A 12378-nucleotide genomic window follows, 5' to 3' on the forward strand; every position below is an offset into this window, starting at 1 on the left:
TTAGCAGTGCCCTCTCCTGCCTTATAGTCAAGTCTTGATATAATTATTAATAGTTTCTCATTTCATCCTCAAAAAGTGTCCTGATTTGGACAGCAAATTATGTTTATTATATATGGATCACTTCTCCAGACTCATCTGGCCTAGTCCAGTCCTATAATTCTCTTTGCCTATACGAGGGCTTTCTGAACTCTACTGGAATGTAACCATTATGTTTGCTATGCTGCCAATGAAAGGAATTATTTCTGAAATCGTTGTCTTTACAATGTGGATTGTGTGTTTCCAAACATGTGTCCTACAACATGTGTAACATGTCTTGCAACATAGAAGCTCTGAGGCTCACCTGCCCAGACTTGCTATTCATGTGTTATCTGTCAAGAATCCATGACGACCATTCAATGTTGATTGATCTTGATGACTCAGAGTCTGAGTCACTTACTCACAGGAATAGCTCATGCTAGAACCTAGCCTAGATTTATTGTCTTTATTTTAGGACTGTAGGCATCTTTGACAAATCATATCATATGAAGAATTAAGTGAAGATGGCAGAACTGACTTGGCTAAACCAACATTTCTCCAGTGTGGAAGTGAGTAGCTGAATATTTTAAACTGGTCGATAAAGAGTTACGTGTGTTAGCTAGAGGCACTTGGAAATCCAGGCTGTGCTTATTTCTCAAGTTTATAAATAACTTAAGCCTATGTAGGAGTTAATTAATTTGGCTCCATTCCACCTACAGCTTAGCTTCTTGAGGGAATAACTTGACCCTTATGATACCCGATGTTTGTAGTTGTAAAGAGAACTCCCAACAGAGTGAATAAAACCTTGCTTGGATTGTATGAGTTTGACTTCTTGTGTACTTCTGTGGGGAAACTCTACCATGTCAGGTACAGTACAAAATGTCAAAATAACTCTCTAGTCAAGGACAAAAACATGAGTCCTATTATTCCTGGCTGCAGTTATTTATAATTCTGGTTTATTTTTCTCTTTTAAAGGACTGACATTCTAAAACAGGAGTTAACCTGTGACTTGGTAACAGTAATAGAGACTGTAAAAAATACACCAAATTTTGTTCACTTCATCCTTTCCCTGGAGAATATTTTAAAGCAGAACTGTTGCCTTTGGGATCGTAGGTCGGTTTCCTCACCTCTGAGCTTCCCCAAGATTCCATAGAAAGTTATAGGAGTTTTCTCAGTTGTCAGAATCCCAGAATGAAAGAACACTGAAGAGTAGGAATAAAAAAAAAACTACCTGTCGTGCTGACAGATCTTACTTGTAACACTTCTGAAAGGATCTGACAGATTAGACTGCAGGTAAGGTCTGTGAACTGAGCATAACAGATGAAAAGGAATTGAGTCATTTGATGTCACAATGCAAATGAAGTGTGACTTCATAGAAAATACTCATTTCAAATGCCATGTCCCTTGTGTCATCCAATCTTTCCAGCCACTCAAGTGGATACTATCACTGAATATCATGACAGAATCTAGCCCATTAGCTGTGATGGCAGCTTGTATTGTTTTGTTGACTTCATTTTTTAAAAAAATTAATCCCTATGAGTCATTTATTTTATAAGCGTACTAAATTTTATCTTAAGTTACAAAAAAATAATGGTTGGAAATAGTTGTATCATTCGCCCAAGCAATTTTGTTGTAAGAGCTATGGTACAATTAGCAGATAAAGTGAGAAACCATCATCTCTTTTCCGAGCTATGAAATCCATGGGATTTCGCCACTGTTCCACCTTGAGAACTGGATCTGTGAAGAGGAGGCTGTTGCCCTGAGCTGTCTACCCCTTAGGCTGCAGCATTGAGCATGAGAATACAGCCTGCCCCTGGCTCCTGAGCCAGCCCAAGGAAACAATGGCAATAATAGAGCTGCAGTCTCAGGTTTCATGACTGGACAGAACAACTGCCATTTAGTGAGCACTTATTTTGTGTGATATTACATGTAAACTTGTAATACTTAATTTAGTCCTGACATCTCAATGAGACAGTTCCTGCCATTGTCTCAACTTCTCAGATAAGGAAACAGAAACTTTCTAGTCCTGTCAGCTCAATGACTGTGTGACTTTGGACAGTGCCAAAATTCAAATGCAAGGTTTTTAGACTAAAGTTCACGCCCATTTCCCCACATCCTGCAGCTTCAGATGAAGTTAAAGGCAGGATAAATTCTCCTAATTGAAGCTTAGCTGAAGTCCTCATGTTTATAGGCTAATGCCTCTGGTATAGTATTGATTCCTAGTTAGGATTCTTACATTCATGCTTACCAAGATTTTCCTTCCAATTACAGGCCATTTGGTAGGCCCTGACTGCCACCCACTTACTCCTTGTATCTTATAGCCCAAGAACTTGGGCCTTCATTCTAAGCATCTTGGATTCCACGATTGGGAATTTGTCATGATCAAACTGTTCAGCTGTAGAAGTGGACAGAGCTCTCCTTTCGTGTGTCTAGAGATGGAAGTACCTCAAACCACACTCAGAATATGCCGTTTCCTGTGGCAGCCAAATTACCACACACTTGATGGGTTAAAACAACAGTATTTTATTCTCTCACCTCTCTGGAGGCCAGGAATCCAAAATCAAGTTGTTGGCTTGGCTTCACTCCCTCCAGGGGCTCTAGGGAAGAACCTAGTCCTTACCTCTTTTGTTGGCTCCAGGCATTCCTTAGTGTTCCTCGGTTTGTAAGTGCATCATTTTAATCTGTGCCCCTGTCTTTTTATGACCTCCTCTTCTGTGTCTTACCCTCTTTTGTCTGTCTCAAATATCCTTTTACCTTTCTTTTATAAGGAAATTTGTAATTGGGTTTAAGGCCCACCCAGATAATTCAGGAAGATCTCATTTCAGGATCCTTAATTTAACCACATACGCAAAGTCCCATTTTCCAAATATGGCAATGTTCTGGGGATTAGGATGTGGACATATATTTGAGGGGGAGTCACCATTTAACCTACTACAGGGGACTCAACATTCCCCAATGATGCTCTGAACTGCAGAGAATCAGGCTGTTCAGGGCAAAAATAAATCACTAGGAATATGAAGATAAGATTGTGGCTGCCCTCTACTGCCACTTTTTAAAATATCACTCCTGTACATGATACCCCCAAGTCCCCAGACTCTCCTGACACCCCATGACATCAGTCTCAGGTCAATCTGGGTTCATTAGTTCATGGAAACAGGGTCGTTTAAGAGAGAGAACATGAACTTAGGAGTCTGACAGAACTGGGTTACAACTTACTCCGATACTTCCTGGTAATATGACCTTGGACAAGTTGCTTTAACCTCTCTAAGACTCAGTTTTCTCACCTGCAAAATAGAAATGAGATGAAGAAATCCATTTTGGTCAGAGGCTCCTATAAGAGAGAAAAATACCTTGCCTTTGGAGCCGGAGAGACATGGCTTGTTTCCTGGCTCTGCCACCCACTAACCACGTAATTCGGGCAAGACACTCTACATCTCACTGTTCTCATCCACAGAATAGGGATAATACCACTTGCCTTGCAGTGATGTTACGATTTAATGATAAAATGTACAGAAAATGTAGGTGGTGTCAATGCATGCTTTTAAAATTTATTATTGTTGTCACCTTTAGCTTCAACTTAGAGTTGCTGAATCTATGTCAGACATTCTACCAAGTGCTATGGAGCAATTGCAGATGCATCTGGGTCCTCCAATAGAGAAAGTTGAGCTTAGAAGGGGAAAGATGATATTGTTGTGAGAAACTAGAAACACCATTTAACTTATACCCCTGAATTCCTTGGGAATGAATTTCTTGGGATACAATTAAGTCATCTTCACTCTTTGGTGAAATTGCATGAATTTGAGAAGTTTAGGAAGGAACAAAGAAGCTGGGGGTGAATTAAGTTTTAATGAACAAACATTTTAACCATGGTGAACATTTTTTTATCAAGACCACAGATCAAAGCTAATGTCTTTCCTGTCAAAATTCATAGATTTTAAAAATGTCCTGGGGATAAGTTGAGAAATGTAGACAACTAACAAATGAACCCTTTTAATTGCATTTTGCTTTTCTAGCTGAATGCTCATGGAGTTTTTCTTCTTGTTTTACTGGCAAATTCCAATTAGGGTCATTAGAGTGACAAAACCAACTTGACTGTTCATAAATATCTTGCATTGTACAGAAATTAAAGTGTTGCTGCAGACATCAAGATATTACAATTCAGACCACTGAGGGAGCCTTCCAGGACAATAATTGAAGAGTGCACATCAGCTTTGTTATTTCCTCCTTTGATTGCAATTTAATACAAACCAACAGTTCAGTCCTCCAACATCAGTTCAAATACAATAGCAGAATGGATGCTAGAGGAAAAGGACTTCCTTAAATAAAGCAACCAATTAACAGTTTGACATACCAAAGGCAGATCTTGACATCATACTAGGCATTGGGTCAAGGAAGTACAATTTTGTTTCCTGAATGGGAAAATCCAAGTTCTGAGGATCCATTCTTGTGCTAATTTATTGAATAGACAGCGACCAAGTACTTTGAAAATGCACCAGCCTTGTGCCAGGTGCTGGCAATGCAGAGATAAAGAAGACTCAAAAATTCAGCTTTAACCAGTAAACTCTAAAAGTTATTGTAATACACTGTTGTGCATTTTGGGAAGGGTATGGGCAAAGTCTTGGGAGAGTGCAGGGAAGGAAAGTGAGACTATGCCTTGCAGAGTTGGGGTGGAGGAGCTTCCCAGAGGAGGGGCCACTTCAGCTTCATTTAAGAGGATGAATGAAAATAAAGCCTTGGTATTGGAGGCAGAAATTTTACTAAAGGCAGAAGACAAAGGCATAGAGTGTGAAAACACAAAAGGCATAAGATAAGTGAAATTGAAGAGAGAAAGGATTGCCCATTTGGGTCTGGACTTTTCTGGGAAATGTTTCTGAGGCAGGTTCACCAGGGCAGGTGAATGCATAGGATGGAGGGCAGGACAGACGGTGTGGAGGCAGGAAGGCTGAAGGCTGAAGGCCTCAGGCCTGGGCACTGGATGGGCAGCTGGGTTTGTCCGACCACTTTCTCGGTGCAGCCCAACCTGGGCTCCCAGAGCCAGTGCTTCTCTGAGCTTCTGCAGCCGCATCTGGCTGATTAACGACTAATTCAAATATCAATTCATCATTCCTCATTTAATTTCTTTTAAAAAAACATTTTCACACTGTAGATAGTGAGGAAGAATCTTCTCCTTTGAAAAGTCAAGCAAGACCTATCACTTTAAAGAAATTAGTCTAAAACTCTTGCAAATTGTAAGCTATTGAGTAGGCAGATATTGGTAATTTGATTCAGGAGTTTAAGATTTCTCTGTCTCACAAAAGAAAGATCAGAGCTAACCAAAAGGTTTTCCAAGAAAAAAAGGAAAATGCCCAATGTTTGTTTGTTTCTTTCCTTTCCTTGTTTATTTTTCCTCTCTTTGCCCTGGTGCTAGTAGAATTGGTAATGTGTTGTGACTTGAAAACTAGCAGTTGGTTATGGAATCTTAGTGTTAACAGGGACGACTTCAACAACATTAAGGCTCAGAGAGATTATGTGGCCTGTGTGGGGTTATACAGCTAGTTAGTGGCAGATCCAGCTGGACCACAATACAGAAGGCCAAGGTTTTATTGCCCTTCTGTTGGTAATTAATGATGGCTGCCTTTGGTTCGGTGGTGAGAAAGACGGTGGGAGGTGAGGTAAGGAGATGGGAGGGGAAATTCTAATAAACTGTTGGAGGCAGGAAGTTCTCTGGGCAGCAGTCCCCAGGGAAGGCCCAGATTGGCAGATAGATTGACCCATGCTAGGGAAATAATTCTCAAGGGATTTTAATTTCCTGAAAATAAAGCAGTCTCCTTCTCCCCAGGGGTAGACACAGAGTGGGTATTTATATGTTACTTCCATTGCCTTCGCCTCCAGTTTTTTTTTTTCTCCTGGAAAGTGAAGACTGAAATTCTTCTTTGTTTTTTCACAAAGGACGAGTTGGAAAAATAGGTAGGAAAAGGAGTTTGGATTTTATTCTAAGTCTGTTGGGTAGTCCTTGGAAGATTTTAAGAAATAAATTAATTATTTGATTTATTTTTTTTAAAAAAAAAGATGCACAGGAATGCTTCATGTTGCCCTTTTTTAACCACACTAACCACCCTCCTGAGTCCCTAACAATCTCTTCTCCATTTCTATAATTTTGTAATTTCATTAATGCTCTATGAATGGAATCATATAGTATGTAACCATTTAGAATTGGCTTTTTTCATTCAGCATAATTCCCTGGAGATTCATCCAAATATTGTATGCGTCAATAATATATTCCTTTTTATAGCTGAGTTCCATGATATGGCTACACCAGAGTTTTTTTAACCATTCACCCACTGAAGGACATCTGAGCTGTTATGTTTTTAGCTCTTAGAAATAAAGCTGCTACAAACATTTGTGTACAGGTTTTTGTGTGAATATAGCTTTACATCTCTCTAGGATAAATGCCTAGGAGGCACTTATTGGGTCACATGGTAGTTAGTTGCATGTTTAATTTTTTAAAGAAACTGCCAAACTATTTTCCTAGAGTGGCTGCACCATTTTACATTTCTACTAGCAATATATGAATGATCCAGTTTCTTGACATCATCACTAGAATTTTGTGCTGTTATTATTTTTTATTTTATTTTAACCATTCTGATAGGTATATAGTGGTATCTTACTGTGCTCTTAATTTGCATTTCCCTGATAGCTAATGATTTTGAACATCTTTTTTATGGGCTTATTTACCATCTGTATATTCTCTTCAGTCAGGTGAAATGTCTGTTCATGGCTTTTGTCCACTTTTCAGTTGTATTATTTGATTTTTACTGCTGAGTTTTGGCAGTTCTCTATGCATTCTAGATACTCTAGAAGGTTTTTGTCAGGTATGTGATTTTCAAGTACAGGGGTGGGCAAAAGTAGGTTTATAGTTCATAGGGGAAAATGCACGGAGCTTATGATTATTACAATAGTTTTATTAACTCAGAAGGATGTCACAATGGCACAGTAAACCTACTTTTGCCTACCTCTGTATGTTCTCTCAGACTGTAGCTTGTTTGCATTTTCTTCACTTGGCTATTCTCAGAGCAAAGAATTTTCCTTCAGTACTTAAAAAATAATGTGCTAATTCCCCCTGGTCTCCATGATTTCAGATGAGAAATCTGCTGTCATTCAAATTGGCGATCCTGTATAAGTGATGTGTTTTATCTTTGGCTGCTTTCAAGATTTCTTCTTTGGCTTCCTTTGTTAGAATTTTCATTACGATGTGTATTGGCATGCATTTGGTTTTAGCCTATTCAAAGTTCACTTAGCTTCTTGAATCTGTATGTCTGCATCTTTCACCAAACATGGGAAGTTTTAGCCCTTATTTCTTTACAATTTTTAGCTCCACTTTCTTTCTCCTCTCCTGGGATTCCCATGATATGAATGACATGTTGCTGAGGTTCTATTCATATTTTTTTTCAGTCTAACCTTTGTTGTTAATATTATGTGAATTCTATTGATCCATTCTCAATTTCACTGATTCTGTCCTCTATCATCTCTAGTCTATCATTGATTCCTTTATTTATATAATTTCCATTTGGTTCTCTTATAAATTCTATTCTTCTGGGATTTTTAAATATTTTTTTCATTTATTTCGAGAGAATTTATAATTGCTGTTTAAACATTTTTATGATGGCTGCTTTAAAATCCTTGTTAGATCATTCTAACATCTAAGTCACCTCTGTGTTGGTATTAGTTTCTTTTTATTATTATTAAAGTTATGGCTTTCCTGGTTCTTAGTATGATAGGTGACTTTTTATTGTTTTCTGGACATTTTGGCTAATATGTTAGGACACTCAGGGTCCTATTTAAATTATTTCTCTTAGTAGGCAGTCCCTCTCTTTAGGTTTTGCATGCAGGTGGTCCTGGCGTACTCTGTGGGTTGTAGTTCCAATGGGAGTTTAATTTTTAGGGCATTTACAGTATAATTTTGGTTGGTTTGGTTTATCTGTGCCATGTGGACGCCCACTGGTTCCTGTTGGTGCTGCCTAAGGGGGCAGAGCTTTCCCAGGCTCGCATGGTTGAAGAAGCTTCTTCCTAGGAAAGCTGCTTGTCATGACTGGGCCCCACCTGTCCTAATATCTCTTGGCAGGGGAAGGGAGCCTCAAGTTCCTTTGTCCCCTTTGTGGGGACAAAACTGCTTATGGTGCAAGGTACTTGCTGGGGTAGGATCCCCCTAAATGGTATTACCTGGCAACCTGATGTCTCTCCAAGGGGGAGAGATTGCCAGGTCTGCATGTACGAATAAATTTTCCAGACTAAGCCTGCTTATTGTGGCGGATGCCCCTTGCCAGTGCTGCCTGGCTACTGTGTGTTTCTTACTAAGGAAGGAGAGTCTTGGGCTAGCAGAGGAGGAAAGTGCTGCCCTTGGCCACCTGTAGTTAACAGGACTCCCAGTTAGCCCCTCTTGCTGGTGCAGTCAGGCTCACCTAATGTCAGGGAGATTACCATTTCATCTGGGGAAGAAATAAGCCTACCTAGGGTGCCTTCTTTTATTTATCTAGGGATCAGGAAATGCTGGGTCTGAGTCATCTTTTCTTGAGTAAGAGCAGTCATAGACCACCCTGCCACCATCATGTTCCTTGAGTCCTGGATTCAAGAACAGTCAGCCTTTCTTTTGCCACCTTTCAGAGTTCTCCTTTGTTTGCCTCACACATTGTTCTCAGAATTTATAGTTGCACTTTGTACAGAAGAGGAAGGACAGATGATTCTACATCATCTTGTCTGGGCCAGAAGTCCAATTATGTTTCAAATGGCAGTAAAGAAAAGCAAATAGAGAGAGGACAGTCAATAGAGTGAGGTCCCACGAAAGGCTAAGAAAAAAAGACTCAGAACACAGATGAGAATATCAGCTTTAGCAAGAGATAGGGAGGAAGGAAGGTGCAGATTCAGATAAGTTTATAGGTTTGGTAGCAGGAATTTGAGGAATTCTTAACTGATAGGCCAGATTATTTTTCTGTGAAACAGAGAGGCAGCCAAAGAGGCCAGACCCTGGAGTTTGATGTTCTTGGCTATAAACCCCAGTTGTGTTTCCTACCAGCTGTAAGACCTTTGGCAAGTTACTTAATCCCTCTGTGCCTCAGTTTTCCATAAAAGGAAGATAATAACATATCTTCATAGGAATATTATGATTAATTAAAATGAATTAATAAAGTGCTTAAAATCAGGTGTTACATTAAGTGTTTGTTTTGTACATAAAATATCTCATAGGGTTCTTGTGAGTATTAAATGAGATACGTTTGCTGAGCAAAGCGATTAGCAAACTGCCTGGTATATAGCATTCAATGAATGTTACTATCATTTTCATAGGTATTAGTCTCAGCCTTAGGCTAATTCCTTAAAGTAAAATCCTTTGTCAAAATTTCTCAAACTCAGCTCAATCCTCTGCTTTGGTGAAGAAGGTCCAGGTGAGGGTGGGCATAGCCTGTGGCACCAGTTTGGATAGGAATAGTTTGGAACAGCTCAGTAAGAGGAACTCCCAAGATGCATTTGGAGCATCTCCTTCTCTGGGAAGCTTGGGGTGAGCGTTGGAGCCCACTGAGCTCCCCTGGCCTCAGTGCACATTCCGCTTTTCCTTAATCCTGAGCGCTCCTCCAGAGTATGGACCAGCAATAAGAGAAGGTACTCATGTCTTCACATCACAACGTGCCCTTCATGTTCCAACATATACCCTCTCCCAAAGTAACATTTACAAGTCCCTGAGAAAACCATCATTTTCAAGTGTCTCATATGAAATTTATTCATATGAGCAGTCAACTACATCAATTGTGAAACATGTCATAGTTCTCTGTTCTGTGACAGTTACAAATCAGGGTCTTTCATCATGATGGAAAAGGAATACAAAGAAGAATTAGGAGTGCCATCTTGTGGAGATATCTGTCATTACTACTTAGGAGTCACAAAAAGCCACCAAGGGGAACTGAGTATATTTTCTTTGACTCCTCAAAGCCTAGTCTAGAAGAAATTGTTGAGAACTATTTGCTGAATAAATGAATGAATGAGAGAAGGGGATAGGAGTGGAATGGAGACTTGCTTTGGAAAGTTGAGGTGGATGTCACCTTGATCGAATGTTAGTTTGGAGACCTTTAAAAATGGTGTGCCTGCCATAGAGGAAAACGAAGAATAAAATAGTTTCAGGAAGAAATCGAGAACTGCCAGCTTTTCCATGTCTTGGCCTTGTTAATTGTAGGTTAGTAGACTATCTGATGATATTATTCTCTTCCTGTAAGTATCAATGTGCTACAAATTAATAAAACATTTCAATAGCATGAAGAGTATTGTTAGCTTCAGATCTGCTGTGTGTTGTCCATATTCTAGCAGGTTGAACTAAAGGAAATTGACAATTAACTATTTTGCCTTATAACAATGCCAGTTTCATATGGACCAGCCTAATATTTCAAATCAGTTCTCTTAAAAATATTTATTTTGGACATATGATACGTTTAGATAAGGTGCAAACCCTGGTGGACACAAAGACGAAGACATGAGCCTTGCCTCCAAGTATCTCACTATTCAGTGTGGGAAGTAAACACACTTAGGTAGCATGACTTGTTTTCTAGTCATTTCTTTTAAGTACAGACAGTTTTACGTTAAGGCAAAATCTGGGAGGTGTTGAGAGAGGTCTAAGAAGGTATGACAACTTGGCATGGTGGGTAAGAGCATAGACTCTGGCACCGAAGTGTCTAGACTTGAATCCCAATTTTGCTATTTACCAGCTGGATAACTTTGGGCAAGGTGCTAATCTTCTCTGTACCTCAGTTTCCTTATCTGTAAACTGGGAAAATATAGCGCCTACTTTATATGATTGAAGTGAGTATTAACTTAGTTAATATGTACAAAGCACTTAGACTAGTTCCTAGCACATAGTAAGTGCTATTTAACTATCATCATCATCATCGTCATTATCTCTCTATTATTGCAGAAGAAGCATTTGAGGTATGTTCGTAGGATGAGTTAAATCTCAGTATTCATTCTTTCATTGTTTTATTTAACAAGAATTAACTTACTGAGGCCCTAGCTTTTCCAGTTCCCGTGAGGAATGCATAGGGGCACCGTGACCTACACCTTTTAAACAGGTCACCACCTCCTTCAAGTCTGCCCCTAAGGCAGGAGCTAGAGCAAAGGAACGGAAAAAAATGAAATGACAGAGGACAGTAGTACTGACGTCACTGGAATGTATGGCACATGGAAGCTTGAGTCAAGCAATGTGGAAGGGTTAGCCAGCGCCTACATTATTGGAATCTACTCCTGTGCACACCTGGGAAGGTAAAACACAGCAAGGTCAACTGAAATAGCTGGGAAGAGGTTAAGCAAAAGAAAGGCGAACGTGTGTCTTCTTGCCGGCATGTAGCGCCTGAAGTGCTATGTAGACACTGGGCGAATGCTGAATGCTCTGTGTTCTCAAGCTGTGAAATCACCCTTCCATAAAATATATTTTGTATTAAATTTCTTAAACCCAAATTAATTTCTGTACCACAGCAAAAGTATTGACAGCTAAGAAGTAAGATTATAAAAGTTAACTGCTATGTAATATGAGCAGTCAGAATTTTACTTTGGCTCTAATGCCTTAGCCACCTAACCATGTATTGCAGCATATCTTTACAGAAAGCGGATAATGCTCATCATTTGATTGTTGAGCATTTCAAAGTTCCTAGGCTAGTGGACGGTTGTTATTGGTGTTTAATATTTCATAAAATGACTAAGTAGAAAGAATTACATGCTTGCACTCCCCCTACCAATTTGATGACTGAGATTTGGGATGCCCATCGCTTTCGCCAATTGTTAAGTCCACCTTTTGCCCGTCTACCCCCCAGGGGGCTGATAACATCAGGATTTCTCTGGAAGGCCCTCGGGCGGTTCTACTGGAGGGAGCAACACTGTGGTTAAAGACTGATCCCCAGGCACATTGCTTTCTTTCCTTCTTCTTTTTTTTTTTTTTAAATATATCTTTATTGATTTCAGAGAGAGGAAAGGAGGGGAGAGAGATAGAAACATCAATGACGAGAGAGCCATTGATCAAGCCTGCAACTGGGCCTGTGCCCTGACCGGGAATCGAACCCCGATCGCCTGGATCCTAGGTCGACGCTCAACCGCTGAGCCACGCCCGGCCGGGCAGGCACATTGCTTTCTACGGGAGCACGGAGCTCATGGGAGGGCTGACTAATTTCATGGTTCTACCTGAATTAACTTGCCTTCCAGGATCCTGATCTCTCTTTTAATTTCATGCGATAACTATCATTTGCTTGTACTGAGTCTAAACTGATCACCTCTATCAATTTTCACTAAGGCCATTTAAAAAAATTTTTTTTTTTTTTTTTTTACTAAATATAGACCAGCCATCAACTTGAACTTAAA

The 12378-nt window shown here is 39.7% G+C and overlaps 1 protein-coding gene across 1 annotated transcript in view; it reads left to right on the forward strand.

Moving 5' to 3' along the window:
- Nucleotides 1–12378, forward strand: part of FGF13 (fibroblast growth factor 13) — a 420448-nt gene that overhangs the window by 287002 nt on the left and 121068 nt on the right. The gene's annotated exons all lie outside the window — the stretch shown is intronic.

The sequence above is a fragment of the Miniopterus natalensis genome, chromosome X (genome assembly GCF_054644295.1).
Source record: "Miniopterus natalensis isolate mMinNat1 chromosome X, mMinNat1.hap1, whole genome shotgun sequence".
Taxonomy (NCBI): Eukaryota; Metazoa; Chordata; class Mammalia; order Chiroptera; family Miniopteridae; genus Miniopterus; species Miniopterus natalensis.